Source organism: Theobroma cacao, chromosome 4, assembly GCF_000208745.1.
Source record: "Theobroma cacao cultivar B97-61/B2 chromosome 4, Criollo_cocoa_genome_V2, whole genome shotgun sequence".
NCBI classification, from domain to species: Eukaryota; Viridiplantae; Streptophyta; class Magnoliopsida; order Malvales; family Malvaceae; genus Theobroma; species Theobroma cacao.
In genome coordinates, this window is record NC_030853.1 from 5380789 (window position 1) to 5396596 (window position 15808).

A 15808-nucleotide genomic window follows, 5' to 3' on the forward strand; every position below is an offset into this window, starting at 1 on the left:
TTGTAATTTTTAGACTTTATTTTCTAAGTTTCTTCAAATTTCCTTTCCTTAAAAGTTGCTAGGTTTGGTTGACCTTTATACCTTCAAGCACCAAGGTAAAGAAACTTCAAACTTGAACAATTAGTTTAAAGGGTTTGTGAATTAGACTAGAATTCTTGGTTAAAAGTTGGGTAAGAGTGTAGATTGTATAGTTTATATTTATTAGAATTATTAAATTCAAATTATGACTTGATGGAGGTTGTTATGGCTTATTGGTAAATATAGGTTTTATAGGTATTTTGTGACTACCTAGATTGAGACTTTGTGGGCACTAGTTTTGTAAGGTGGCATTAAAGTGAGTGAACTTGCATTAAAATGTTTTGGAATAAATGATTATATGCTTGATTGAACCACTTGAAATATTTTGTTGGTTTTCCTTTAAATTTTGCATAGGAACAAGACCTTGATAAAACATTTTTATGTTATGAAATATGAAAGTGATGAATTCATGTGTTTCTACATTATGTTAACGTGTATGTTATGCATTGAATGGCACTATTGGGTGACAATTGTAACCATGCATGTGCAGTGTGGGAGTGCACATGATGGTGATAGTGGCATGCTATGTGAGTGCACACACTGATGATATATGCCATGTGCGTGATAGTTGTGTGCTGTGTGAGTGCACACTCTGATGATATATGCCATGTGCATGATAGTGGTGTGTTGTGTGAGTGCACACATTGATGATATATGCCATGTGCATGATAGTGGTGTGCTGTGTGAGTGCACACACTGATGATATATGCCATGTGCGAGGTGGGAGTGAACATGATGATATTGCCTTGTGCGGTGTGGAAGTGAACAGGATGATTCTAGCTATGTGCGGTGTGGAAGTGCACATGAGCTGCTACAATGGAAGTTGTTTACATGTATACACATACCATATAGATGTTAAAGAAATAAAATGTGATTGTATTGCATATTGAATGCTAAAATTTGGCAAATGCTTTTCAATTGATATTTCTTTACAGCAAAAATGGATTTTCATTGTGACAAGAATTCTTTAACTTGATAGCCCTGGTTTTCATTGCAGCGAAATTCATTCTCGCTGCAGCGAGAAACTCTCGGGTGCTGGGGGCTTGACTAGCCCAGAATTTCGCTGTCGAGAAAATGCATTTTCGTTGCAGCAAGAAACTCTCGGGTAGTTGGTTCAAAATTTTTCCTCGAAGTTCGCTGTAGTGAAAATGCCTTTCCACTACTGTGAGATTCACTTTGCTATGCTTGCCTTGCTTGAACTTGCTAAATGTTTTAAAATGAGTTGAAAAACAGCACGGCATTGGGTTTTGTTCATAATATACAAAATTGCATTATTTTTAAACAAGTGCATCATGTTTTCGAAAAGCTCTCCGTATAGTTTGCTTGTTCTCTTCCTATGTTCACTCACTGGTTTTATACTTATCCTTTTCAACTTCATGTTAGTCCCAAATAAATATGCTAAGGGGGGTGAATAGCACTTTTTGGCTCTTACTAAAATTAACTTCTAGTCGGGAATGAATGCAAGATAAAAGAAAGATTTAAAGATGATTGAAAAACTAAAAATAGAGCAGACAATCACACTAGATTTCATAGTGGTTCGATCAAAGACCTACATACATTACCTTGATTGTTCAACCACGGATTTTCCAAATCAAATCACCAAAAACAGTGGAATTCTCAAGCTTCCACCAAGCTCTTACAATGACTTTTCACAAGCTTAGCCACAACCTTTAACAATGGTTTTTCACGGGATCGACCAAAACCCAAAGTGGCTTTTCAAAGGCTCAACCACAACCTTTAACAATGGTTTTTCATGGGATCAACCAAAACCCAAAACTAACCTTTCTAAGGCTACGTTAGAACCTACCATAACAACCAAGCTAACTCAAGCTTGATCAACCCCTTAGAGTGTCTCTCACACTTTAAGTAAACAGAAAATAGAAAAAAGATGAAGTACAATTGATCACCTAGCTGATCTAAGATGTACAAAGTCAAGCTCAAACACTTTTTCAAAGGATGGGAGTGAAATACAAGTGTAAAGAGAAGGTTTTTGGTCTTCTAAACTAAAAATCATTATGGATGGCTTCTCTATCTTGTTTTTGACTGTTGAAGAGGCTTTAAATACTTGCAAAATCAATCCTGGCCGTTTGAGACAGAAACTAGCCATTTCTAGCCATTATTTTATCTTTTAGCATTGAATTTTAATTTTTTAACAGAATGCTTTTAGTCGACTAACTATGCTTCTTAGTCGATTAAGTCGTCTTTGTCTCTAAACTCAGTTTCTGGCAGTAAGCTTTTAGTCGACTAACCATGCTTCTTGGTCGACTAAGTGTTCTTTGTTTTTGAACCAACCATCTTTAATTTGAGTTTTAGTTGACTAGCTCCCTTCTTTATCCAACTAAGAGGCTTCTATTTTTATCAAGCACCCGCTTAACTGATTAAATCTTATGTTAACCAGTTAAGACCTTTTTGTCTTCGTTAAAGCTCTTTCTTCTTTGCTTGTTTAACCAATTAACCCATCTTGCAAATAAACAAGCATCTTGACTTGCTTTCAAATACCAAATATATTAATGAATTTAAGCTTTCTCCTGCACACTTAAACAATATAATTAGACATCAATGAATGGGAATATTTTGCTATCATAAAAAACGTATAGAGTTAACATTCTCTATCTCTTATTTTTGATGATGACAAAACACTTTTAGATTAAGAGTGCAATGTCTATGTTCAATATGAATGCTTCAAATCTTTATGTGTAATGAGTTGCTCCCCCTTAGTCAATGCATCTAGTTTTCTTAACATAATATTCAACAAAATCAAAACTAAGCATTACACACATAAATTAAACATGAAGACCTATCAAACTATATTTAACTTAGTCTTCCTTCTCTTCTTTTTCTTTTTAATCATTAAATAAGATATTCAAAACTCCCCCTTAATGAGTGTATCAAGATTTTTCTGTAATCTTTAAATCAAACTTTAATGAATGAAAATCATAAGCACTCATACACCTAAGTCATACATGCTTATAGATATAGTTCAATAAGAGTCAAGCTTGTGTCTATGTAGAAGCAAATGTATAGGAGTTAAATCATTTCAAGAAATTGTCAAGGATTACTCAAATAATGTTCAAGCAAATTTGATCATTTTGTCATAATCAAAACTATAATAATTTTAAAGCTTACAATCTCTCCCTTTTTGATATGACAAAACTATAAGCATAATTTGTATTTGAAATGATTTTAAAATCTCCCCCTCAACATATGCATAAAATTAAATTTGCTCCTAAACATTCTCCCCCTTTTTGTTATATCAAAAAGGTTAAGAAGAGTGAGCATTAAACACTTAGGCTCAAGAAATAATGGTTAGCAAAATCCATCAAGAATATAAGCATTAAGACCATGAATATGTAACCATAAAGTATCCAAGTCTGCATATATATGCACTTAATATCCTCAACCAAATCATTAAGAAATATACCTATTAAGCACATTCAAGTATTAATTCATCAAGAGAATCATGAATAAGAAAGCCACATGTATATATATCTATAAGCAAAATGTAGACATAACAATTATGAAGTTCAAGAAAGATAATCATAAAGATGTTCAATAAGCATGCAAGCCATATTTCAGCTCCAACACCAAGTGTTAAGGCTCAATATACCAATTGATAAACATAAGTAAAATCTCCTTCTTTGTAAAAGCACAATATCAATTATGAGAGACAGAATCATTTTAAAGCTCATTATATCAATTGGCCAAGCACTAGTAAAGACTTCCCTTATCATTAAGCATTCCAAGTATATCAACTTCAAGGCTCAAAACATTCAAGAAAGATATGATCCATTTAAAACTCAAGTGAGGAGAGACAATTATAAAGCTTGAGGCTAATTGTAAAGCTAGACACTAATTGAGAAAACTTAAGGCTTGATACCAATTATGCATTTCAACATTCAAGTTTAAGTGAGAAGTAATATAAGGCATAATATCTATTTGGTGTTTAGAAGATGTTACCGATAGCGAAGAACACCAAAAGTTGAATTCTCACCAAACCTAGTTGTTGAAGATCTTAATTCCTTATGATATCAATGACAATGATTGACTCCCCCTTAAGAAATCATATGCTCAAGAAAAATTGTTAGAGATCCTTAATAGATCAAACATTAGAAGAGAAATCATGAGCCTAGAATAAATGAGCATTCAAATGGATATTCAATTTATTTTCCTAATACTCAAGTATTTATGGAACTAAAAAAGCATGAGCATTTGAATGGATGTTCAACATATGCATCAAATACTCACATTTTCAAGAAGTTTTTACAAAGTAGTTCCTAGGCATGTAAAGGTATCATTAGTCTTCAAGCATTTTTCTCAATTATCATCAAGTATTATTAATCATCATTAAGCATTCATTATTTATTCTCAATATCAATCAACCAAGCAGCATTAATCAAGCATTTTCAGGAAATTCAACTCAAGGAGAAAAGATATCATTATTAAGCATTTTTAGCAAGTATTTTCCCAAATCAATTTCAAGTGGTCATTTATCCAAGTCATTTTGAAGCAAACATTACAAGATGTATTCTCCAAATTATATATGAAGTTGTAAATTCAAAGAAAACTTTCACAAAAGGCATATCATTATTAACGAAGCATGACTAAAGCATTTTGCATTTATTGCAATCATGTATGAGAGTTATTATCAAATAAGCACAAACATGGCTACAAGAAATAACATGGCTATCTTCTTTAATCATGATTCCAAATTTGTTCATCAAAATGCAAGCATGAGTTCAATATAGACATATACCCGTTCCAAAAATATGCAACCATTGAAGTTCAAGGTACATGCAATTTCTCAATAATTCATGATTCATTAGTGATATCAATTGTTATAGAATATTGAAAGTAGAGCACTCAACTCATGAATATATTCAAAGTGAACATTGTTCAATTATCAATGAATACCAATTATCAAGATTCAATAAAGAGATATTTAATCAAAGCACATTAGGCATTCATTGCTAACTAGAGCTATAAGCCATATTTTAGTTGACATGTCAACTTGTTTATGGTGACTTATAAGCTAAAGTTGGACACACACAAAATCTTTAGATCATGCAAACATTAAGGCTCAATGAAGACATAGTTAACATTTAAATGCATATTCAAAGTAAATTGCAACTATTTCAACTCACAATATATGCCATGATCAAACTTGACAATTAAATTCATATTCAAATGCATAGTTTAAGCCTAGTTTTAGACTTCAAACCTTAAGGTCAAGCAAAATAAAAAATCATGTAAGCATGTGTCTTGACCAATATAATAGATGAACCAAAATTTATTTTCATGGAGTTCAACAAGTTCATCATGTTCAATTTCATAAGTATAATCAAAGAATCAATCTTGAAACAATCATTTAAGCACAATCATAAAACATATTTCAAGAATTGATCTTATGATTCATTGTAAAGATTTTTCAACATAAGCACATGGCCATTTCATTTCTCAAGACATGATTTTTCAATGTAAGCACATGAGGATTTATGGAATCAATATGAGTGTCATGCTTGGGAATAGTGAGATTTATGTCATCAAAACGGATTTCCCATTTTTTAGCAAGTTTTACAATTTCAAGAACATGTACTTGCACCAAATGATCATGAGAGTATTCATAATGCATGTTTTTAAGAGTCAAAAATCATCTTTGAAAACGAAATTCAGAGAAGAAAATATTGTCATGGATAAGAAGTAAAGTAAAAAGACATTTTGAAACTCAAAACCTGTCCATTTTGGCTATAGAGCACTCAAGAGTTGATTACATATTCCTTGGGTCCACTTTTTATCATTCCAGCAGTGTTGTTTGCATTTTCTTCTACAATAGTCTACCAGCTATGCTAAAGAGTTAATTATGCTTGATTCTTGCATATTGAAAAGCCAAAAAAAAGGTGCAAAACATGCAATGTTCCAAGGTATAATGATCTTAAAACATGGATTTGTGTGAGAACAGTTTAGAATTTCATTTCAACCATGTTTAGAACATCAGTTTGGACATGTAAGATCAAAGATTCTTCAAAAAAAGCATGTGAACTCAAATTTTGGCTTTTATTGCTCATTGTTCACAAGTGCTAAAAAGTTGAAATGTTCATTTGAAGAATCATGTCTCTAGTATGCTCAAACATATTCAATTTACACCATAAAGCATGACTATGACTTATAACATGTTTAACAAGAACTTAAACAATGTTTAAGCATAATATGCATCAACTTTAACACTTTCAACAATTTTTTAGTATATGGACAAAAATACGCTTGAGGTTATTCAAGCATTCATTTGCAACAAGAACAAGATATAATGGCATTTTCAACACAAGGTATACTTGTTCAAGTTATATATCATTGAAATCATTGTAATCTCAATGATGTCAAACATTGGAAATAAAACTATTTTTTTGCTTGAAAAATGCCATCAATGTCAAATTATCACACTAAAGATCATGTTTAAGAAATCCCTTTTCAATCAATTTCATAGATCAAGAGAGAAATATCAAGCAAAATGGGATTTATGCAATTCATATATCAAATCAAGTTTGCTCAACCATGCTATCAGTAAAAACAAAAAATTAATAAATAATTTTCAATCAAGGAGGATAAAAAGATTTTGCAAGAAAATCAATTGGTAAAGATTTAATCTTTCTTTATAAACTTTTCAACTTAAAACATTCAAGATTAGACATGCTTTGTGAAAAATCATGAGCTCAATATCACTCAATTTTGTTCAATTATATTTTAAATGATTTATGAAATGTGTAATGAGCATAATGAATCATGTTTATGCGTGTCAAGGGTCATTTGCAAATATCTCACAATTATGTTCCAAAAATGCCCTTATGACCATTCAAGCTTACAAGCAAATATGCACATCTAATAAGAACAAGTCATAAGTATTTTTTATTATGAAACAAACTTGTTCAATTCATATATCATTCTAAACTTAAAAGATGGCAACATTTTTCTCATAAAAGCTCATTTTCCTTTAAAAGTACTAATTAAAGTAGTCAAAACTTTCAAGCTCATTATCAACCATCTTGAACTATTCAAACAAGTTCTAGAATATAAATCAAGATTGTTCAAATGGTCAACTTATGTTAGGCACAAGGAAATCAAGGATAATTTTTTTTAACTCAATTTTCCTTGTTTTAGGCTACTTGAATAAATGTTAGTGTAAGTCATCAAGTATGCTCATATTTCTATCACATTATCCAACCTTTTATGTTTCAAAATTATGCGTAAAAATCATTTTTCCTCAAAGAAGTAGTATGGAAACAATTTCATAAATCATGAGGAAATTTTATAGAAAATATTTTCCAAAATCAATCAATCTTCATAAAACAATTTTCTCAAAATAAGAATGATGATATATTCAAGATCAAAATATAAGTACACACTCAATATTTAGATTCATACTTCCTTGCAACTTATAACATGTATCATATCAAATCAAGTTGCATAGTCAAGATTGGTCAATAAAGCTCAAAGAATTATGCACTTAATATTCAAGCAAGAATACGCAACTAAAATTTTCAATATAGAAAAGCAAACAATTTTTGAAACCAAGCCAAATGAATGCAACATTCAATAAATAAGCAATCAAGATTCTGATTAAAAAAAAAAGTTTTAGCATAGAAATCACCCATTTTCCTTTACGTGTGACTAGAGAGCATTCATTCTTTAAGAATTGTTCTTTCTTGCTCTAGCACACCTACAAGAGACATTTTTCACTTGATCTTTGGTATCCAAATTGCTTTGGATCCTTGAAAGTTAGTCTCATTGCATAAAGTTCCTTTTGGAACCCACATTTGTCTAAATTTGTAAGGCACGCATTTTTTAATTGGACAAGTGTATGAATAATAACTATAAAATGTGCAATGATTGTATTTGGTCATTTCGGAAGATGAGGAATTTATGGAAGCCTTTTGTTTCTCATTCAATAAATCTTCAAATTTCATTCCCATATCAAAATTTCCTTTTTCCAAAATATCAATTTTCTTTTGGTAAGCTTCAAAATCCTTTTCCAAATTTTCATTTTCTTTTGCCAAGTCAATTTGTGCTTTCATCAAAAATTCATTTTCAACATCGAGTATGGAAATAATTTTCTTGTGCTTCATATTCATTTTCTCAAACTCAAATGCTAAATCCTTAAAAGCATTATGCAATTCATCAAAAGCATATGAATTAAGTTCACAAGATGAAGAAATTACCTTTATCTCTTCAAGAGCCATGAGGCATAATTCAATTTGATTTGAGGATTCATCTTCACTTGATTCCTTGTTTACATTTGCCATGTTGCTTGCTGAGCATTGATTCTCACAAGGGTTGTCTACCAATTCCTTTTCCATCTTTGTTTCTCCATATAACTCTTCTAATTTTTACCAAATTTCCTTGGCACTTTTGCATATGAACACTTTATCGTATTCTCTATAATCAAGTGCACAAATGAGAGTGTGCATGGCCTTAGAGCTGATTTGTGCTCTCCTTATTTCGGCTTCATTCCACTTATTTCTATCTTTGCGAGTTTTCTCACCATTTACCAAATTTGTAATCATAAGAATGAAAGGACTATCACTAATGATATCCCATATCTCACAATCATAAGCCCTAATATAAATGTACATTCTAATACTCTAATAAGGATAGTTTGATCCATCAAATAGAGGAGGTATATTAATGCATTGACCCTTAGCATCAACAGATTTTTCTAAAGCCATTTGGATCTCCTTTAAGGTTGTTAAGCCTTAAAAATGAGAGTTAGGCTCTTATACCACTTGTTGGTCCCAAATAAATGTGCTGGAGAGGGGGTGAATAGCACTTTTTGGCTCTTACTAAAATTAACTTCTAGTTGGGGATGAATGCAAAATAAACAAAAGATTTAAAAAGAATTGAAAAACTAAAAACAGAGCAAACAATCACACCAGAATTTATAGTGGTTCGGTCCAAGACCTACATCCACTACCTTGATTATTCAACCAAGGATTTTCCAAATCAAATCATTAAAAACAATGGAATTCTCAATCTTCCACCAAGCTTTTACAATGACTTTTCACAAGCTCAACCACAACCTATAACAATGGTTTTTCACGAGATTAATCAAAACCCAAAGTGGCTTTTCAAAGGCTTAACCACAACCTTTAACAATGGTTTTTCATGGGATCAACCAAAACCCAAAACTAACTTTTCTAAGGCGAAGTTAGAACCTACCACAACAACCAAGCTAACCCAAGCTTGATCAACCCTTTAGAGTGTTTCTCGCACTCTAAGTAAACAGAAAATAGAGAAAAGATGAAGTAGAATTAATCACCTAGCTGATCTAAGATGTACAAAGTTAAGCTCAAACACTTTTTCAAAGGATGAGAGGGAAATACAAGTGTAAAGAGAAGGTTTTTGGTCTTCTAAGCTCAAAATCATTATGGATGGCTTCTCTATCTTGTTTTTGACTATTGAAGAGGCTTTAAGTACTTGCAAAATCAATCCTAGCTGTTGGAGATAGAAACTAGCCGTTCTTTTGTCTTCTAGCATTAAATTTAAATTTTTTGACAGAATGCACTTAGTCGACTAACTATGCTTCTTAGTCGATTAAGTCGTCTTTGTCTCTAAACTCAGTTTTTGGCAGTAAGCTTTTAGTCGACTAACCATGCTTCTTGGTCGAGTAAGTGTTCTTTGTTTCTAAACCAGCCATCTTCAATTTGAGTTTTAGTTGACTAGCTCCCTTCTTTATCCGACTAAGAGGCTTCTGTTTTTATCCAGCACCCGCTTAACTGATTAAATCTTGTGTTAACTAGTTACGACCTTTCTGTCTTCATTAAAGCTCTTTATTCTTTGCTTGTTTAACCAATTAACCCATCTTGCAATTGAACAAGCATCTTGACTTACTTTCAAATACCCAATATATTAATGAATTTAAGCTTTCTCCTGCACACTTAAACAATATAATTAGACATCAATGAATGGGAATATTTTGCTATCATAAAAAAAGTATAGAGTTAATGTAGACACTATAAAAAAAAGAAAAAATCCTAATTAATTAAAAGTAAATGAAAAATAAACAAAAAAAGAGAAACAAAAAATAGAGAAAAGGGGAGAGGGGTACGACTAGCAGAGTGCAGACGCACCCTGCTAAGCACCTCCTTCACCTTACCAGACGTAAAAAATTCACATCTGGCTGGGTAGTGGAGGCACTACACTCGGCCAAAAAGTCGAGTGTATAAAGGCCCGCTGTAGCACTCATCCGGGAGGGAGCCACCCTGCAAACCAAAAAACCCTAGAAAAATCCCTAAGCAACCTATAGCAGATCAAACATAAAAAATCCTAGTCTTGCAACCACAATAACCCACAAATTCTAAATAAAAAATATAGAAAAAAAAATACATAATGGGTGAAGGATAAGTGCTGTGTTCTTTTTATTTGCTTTGGGATTTGTTTTGGTTTTTTGTTTTAGGGAGGATTTTGATTTTTTTTGGGGGGGTTTTTTGGGTAGCCGGCACTGATAGGATCTGGGCCTTGCTACCGCCAGTTTAGGGGTATAGGATTTGGGTCTTTTGATCGTTGGTGAGCGAAGCAAGGATGTTTGGGAGCTGGGTCGACCGCCAATGAGCGAACCAAGGCTGTAGGAGAAGGGAGAGGAAGGCGTCGGGAAAGGGAAAGCCGACTGCTGGGGAGCGACGTCGGCGACCGTAGAGCAAGGAAACAGGAAAGAGAAAGGGCCGGTTAGGTAACCGGTGGCACTGCCAATTTTGGGTGGTGGCCGGTCAGAAGGGAAGCTTTTTAGAGAGAAGGTAGAAAGTTTGGTTTTAGAGAGAGAAGTTGAAAGGAGAAAATGAAGAAAGGGTGAGAAAAAAACCTTTTTATACTTAGGGTTAAGGCATCAAAACGGCGTAGTTTTGGGTATTTGGAGGTTACTGGGCAGGAAAGTGGACAGAGGGCCAACTAAAGCAGGCTATCCGGGTTGGGCTATTGTTAGCCCATTGAAGGTATATTCCTTACTTTCTCTAATGTTAACTTTGTGGTATTGTGGTGGATTTATTATTTAGATAGGAGAATAATTAATTGAGCTTAACTAAAATAAAAGACATAATATAAAAAATTTTAAAAGGACAAAGGAAAACATATAAAGGAAGTAGAAATATAAAAGAAAGATAAGGATGAAATAAAGTGTTTAGCAATATATATACATATGCAAAAAAATAAAAATAAAAAAATGAATGAATGAATGAATATATTTGATTATGTCATAAATTAGGTAGAAAAAGTTATTAATGCTTAAATAAGCCCAAAATATATAAGAAAATAAATGAACATTTAATCAAAAAATAATAATATAATAAATAGATTTAGAGGGATATTGAACATGGAAAAGTAAGTATTTAGTATTAGGAATAAATTTATTTAAATGGATAATCTACACATAAAGGAATAATGAGAACGAGAGCAAAGAGAAGAATTATTCAATTTTAAATAAGACGAGTAAACGATACCGATGATGGGATGGTTGGTCGGGACGCGAGAAGTTGCAATCTCGAGCCCACATTCCCTAGGTACGGAATCTGAATCAAGGCTCCACCGTACGATGGGAGGGCCTCGATTTCAAGATCCTGAAGTTTTTAATAAACAAAGAATTTGATTATACAAAAGTTATTCAATAAAAATAATAAATAAATAACAATAGATAAAAAAAGGATAAAAATAATAAATAAAAATAATTCAAATATATAATAAAATAATAAATTTGTAAAAATGCAATATACATGACATTAAATAAATAGACAAATAAATAAAAAACCCAAAACAATAAGTAATTTAAAATTGAGTATTAAATATCTAATGGTATAAACTATAGATTAATAAAATGTTATTGAAAAGAAAAATAAAATTTTGTTCACTAAAATAACATGGAATTATAAACAATTTATCTAATTATAAAAGGAAAATAAGAGAAACTTAGAATAAACAATAAAATATAGGAGAATAAAAAAATAAAAATATGATAATATGAAATAAAATGAAAATAATAATTAAATAATAAAAAATGACAAAAAATAACAATAATAAAATAGATAATTGCATTAGCATAGCATATATATATGTCGCATCATGCATATCATTGCATATAAATTTTTTTTTTTCGAGTTTAAGCCCCGATGATGGGATCTTCCGAGGATCTTGTGAAGGTGGGTATTTCTCGAAAAGTTTCCTAGGTGAAAAGATGTCTTCGGGTCCCACCAGTATGATTGGAGGGCTCGAGAAACATCTTTAATAAAAGGCTTTTGCCCGGATTAGGTTCATCATGCACGGAAATATTATTTTAAAAGAAAACATACGACGACCCCGATGACGGGATTTATTCGTCGAATTTACGAAGGTGAATTTCTCGAATAATTCCCTAGGTGAGAGAATAACCCAGATCCCACCAGTATGATAAGCAGATCCGGGAGAATATCCTCGATAAAAGGTTATTCGTTCGACATATTTTTATCCCACGCCATGCATTTCATCTTGTATCACATTTGCATTCCATTTTAGGTTAAATAGGAGATAAAATAAGAGAATAATAACTACGAAAATATAGTGAACTTAAAAATTAAAGCCTAATAGGATAATCTAAGAATGGTATCGTTCATGGAACGGGCATCCCGGGGGTGCTAATCCTTCCCCGGATGTAACCGTACTACCGAGCCTAGATCTAAAAAATCGTAGACCAGTTAAAGGTTATTTTCGGTGGGCTTAAAATTAATTTAAGGCTTCATTGATTAGAATCGAGTCAATAGCTAGCCAATCACAACTAATAAAAAGGATTGGTGGCGACACCTAATTTTTTCCTAGTTTTAAAGTGTTTTCACATCACGTCTGGCAGTCGGGTTCTCTAACCAGCACGTTACGACAGTTGGCGACTCCATTGGGGATTTTCGAGAGTCGAACCATTAAATAATAATAGGTTATCCAAGGCTTTAAATAATTTGATGTATCCTTAGTGTTGATGATTTGTTCTGCATATTTTGTTTAGTGCATTTGTTTTTTTCGCATTTGTTACTTTATTGCTTTTAATAATTGTGGGAATTTAGGATAGAGGGATGTGAGAATGTTACTCCGAACTTGATGTTTTCCTTCACACACACAACACATTTTGCATTCATGCATAAACCCTCCACCCGGGTTATGTCCTTTTTATGAGGGAGTTTAGTAGCTACGCTCTTGTGAGGTGATAACCTCCGCACGGGCTAGTGAAGACTCCCACTTAAATCGAACCTAGTCCGTTTGAAGCCTATAATGGGTGAGGATCGAGGTGCCTTACTAGTTCGCGTGGACGATAGTGAGGAACGATTTGGGAACCTTAGCTCTGTCTATAATCTCAACCCAGCATATAGAATATCGAGAGCAGCTTAATCCTAGGTAGGGCTATACCCGTGAGAGTATACCTTATAAATAGGTACACGTGAAGGAATTTCTTCCACTCCCTCTATTTTAAATTTTGCCACGAGATAATAAAGTATCGTGGAGTAGACAGTAATACCCATGATATTACTTATTATTCTCTCATTATTTTTAACACTCCATTCTTTCTTTTTACCATACTAACTTAAGTTTATTTTGCTTGTCATGTGCATGTTACATGTTCATTTGCATGCATCGTAATTACATATAGGAGAAATATTGGCTACACAACATCCAACCTAAGAGATCCTGGTTATATCCATGGCATCGTCATCAGCAGGTCCACTCAACATATACATAAATGACTATGAGATAGAGTTACAGATGGGGCAAATTCAACAAGAAAAAGGAGACTGTTTGACCCAAGGACATATCCCAACTTTACCCGAGAGAGTTCACTTGGACTTTCAACAGAATGACTTCACAGAGATGATAGGAATTTGGGAACAGTGGAGACGTGCTCATTGAGACAATTTTCAAAGCAAGTATGGACACATTGCATGGCTCCAATATGTACCTGTTGATGACCAAATGGTCCGAGCCATTGTCCAGTTTTGGGATCCTTCATACCGTTGCTTTGTCTTTAACAAGGTGGACATGACCCCAACCATAGAAGAGTACTCCTCTCTTCTTAAGAAGAAAGGAGACACAGAATGCCTTCCATGGAGTTTCTTAAACGGATATATTACAAAACACATAGAGGATGAACAAGGTCTCTTAGCTTTCGTGATGGCAATCTATGGCTTAGTGGTCTTCCCGAAGGTTCTAGATCATGTGGAGGTATCAGTCATAGACTTCTTTGATCAGGTGACAAGGAACATCAACCCGGCCCCATCCATCTTAGCTGAAACCTTCAAATCTTTGAATTTTTGTGGGCATAAAGGCGAGGGACGATTCATCGGATGTGCCCAACTCTTAACCATATGGGTCAAAAGCCATTTCGAATGCAAAAAAAGTAAATTTTGAAAGCCTTATTTGTCTGCAAGTTGCCCTATCCTTGAGTTTTGTGAAAGTGTATGGCCCGACAGTAAGAGGAAAGAATAGTGGGTCGCGAATCTCTGGAGGTTAATGAGCGTTGAAGTAACTTGGAGAGCTCCATGGATGCCGCGAATGCAAGTGATGTATAAATGCGAAGACAAGCCGTGGGTGCCACTGATGGGACCATGGGGAGCCATTAGCTATGCACCGATAATGGTACGAAGACAATTCGGATCTGAGCAATTCATGCCCATGATTCACCAGCTCAACCAGTTAGAGTTTACATATGGAGAGCTAGAAAAGCTAAAGAAAATTGAGAAAATTGCATAAGACTGGAAGAAAACTTGCCGAGTGCATCAAGGAAGGGTTACCGATGAAGTCACCACAGGATATCATACTTGGCACGACCAAAGGGTGAAAGATGTCGTATACCCCCCGAAAAATCCATCAAAACATCCCATAAACCTAGAACCTTAAGATGTCCTGCTAGAGAGCGAGTTGACAAGAAAAAGACTTGAAAAGGAGATGATGAATATGAAGCGGAGACATAAGGATGAGCTAGAAGAAGTGAAGAAAGAGACGGCAAGAAAAGTACGAATGTCTTTGGAAGAGCAAGATGAGTGGCAAAGCAAGTTTGAGGAAATGAACGTGGCAAATTCTTCTTTGATAGCCAAAATGCAAGAACTCCAAAGTGCCAACAATGCTTTGCAGCACGAGGTACGAAGACAAGAACAAACCATCCAAGAGTTGAGAAATGACTGCGGCTTGTTGGAAACTGCCATGGAGGGCTACAAGGCATAATATGAAGCAGTAAGGCAAGAGTATTTCCAAATGAGGGAAAGAAATGATTCGTGCACACAAAGCCTTCAAAGGAAAGAAGCTGAAATGTGATGGATACTGAGACAGATGAGAGAAGTGGCATTTAGAGCGCGAGTGATGGCAGACAAGACCAAAAAACTCAGACGAGAGATTCTTCTGAGGGATGAATTGAGTGAGCGGTTGATCGATCACCTCAGGATGGTTAGGGACCAATATGACAAAGTTGGTTTTTCCTTTTGGTAGTTATGTAATGGTTTTAGACAATGATGTAATCGGATATTTAAGTTTTATGGATGCGGATTTTCTTATGGTAAATGTTGGATGGCTAATATTTTTCCTATTTTTTCTTTTCAATACATTTCATTTGCATCATAATTGCATGATTTAAATGAAAATAATAACAAATAATAATGCATTGGTCAACATATAATTCTAACTTATCCCTTGAACTAAAAGAACAAAATTCTAGATAAACAAACTGTCACGACCCGGTACTCCCCTC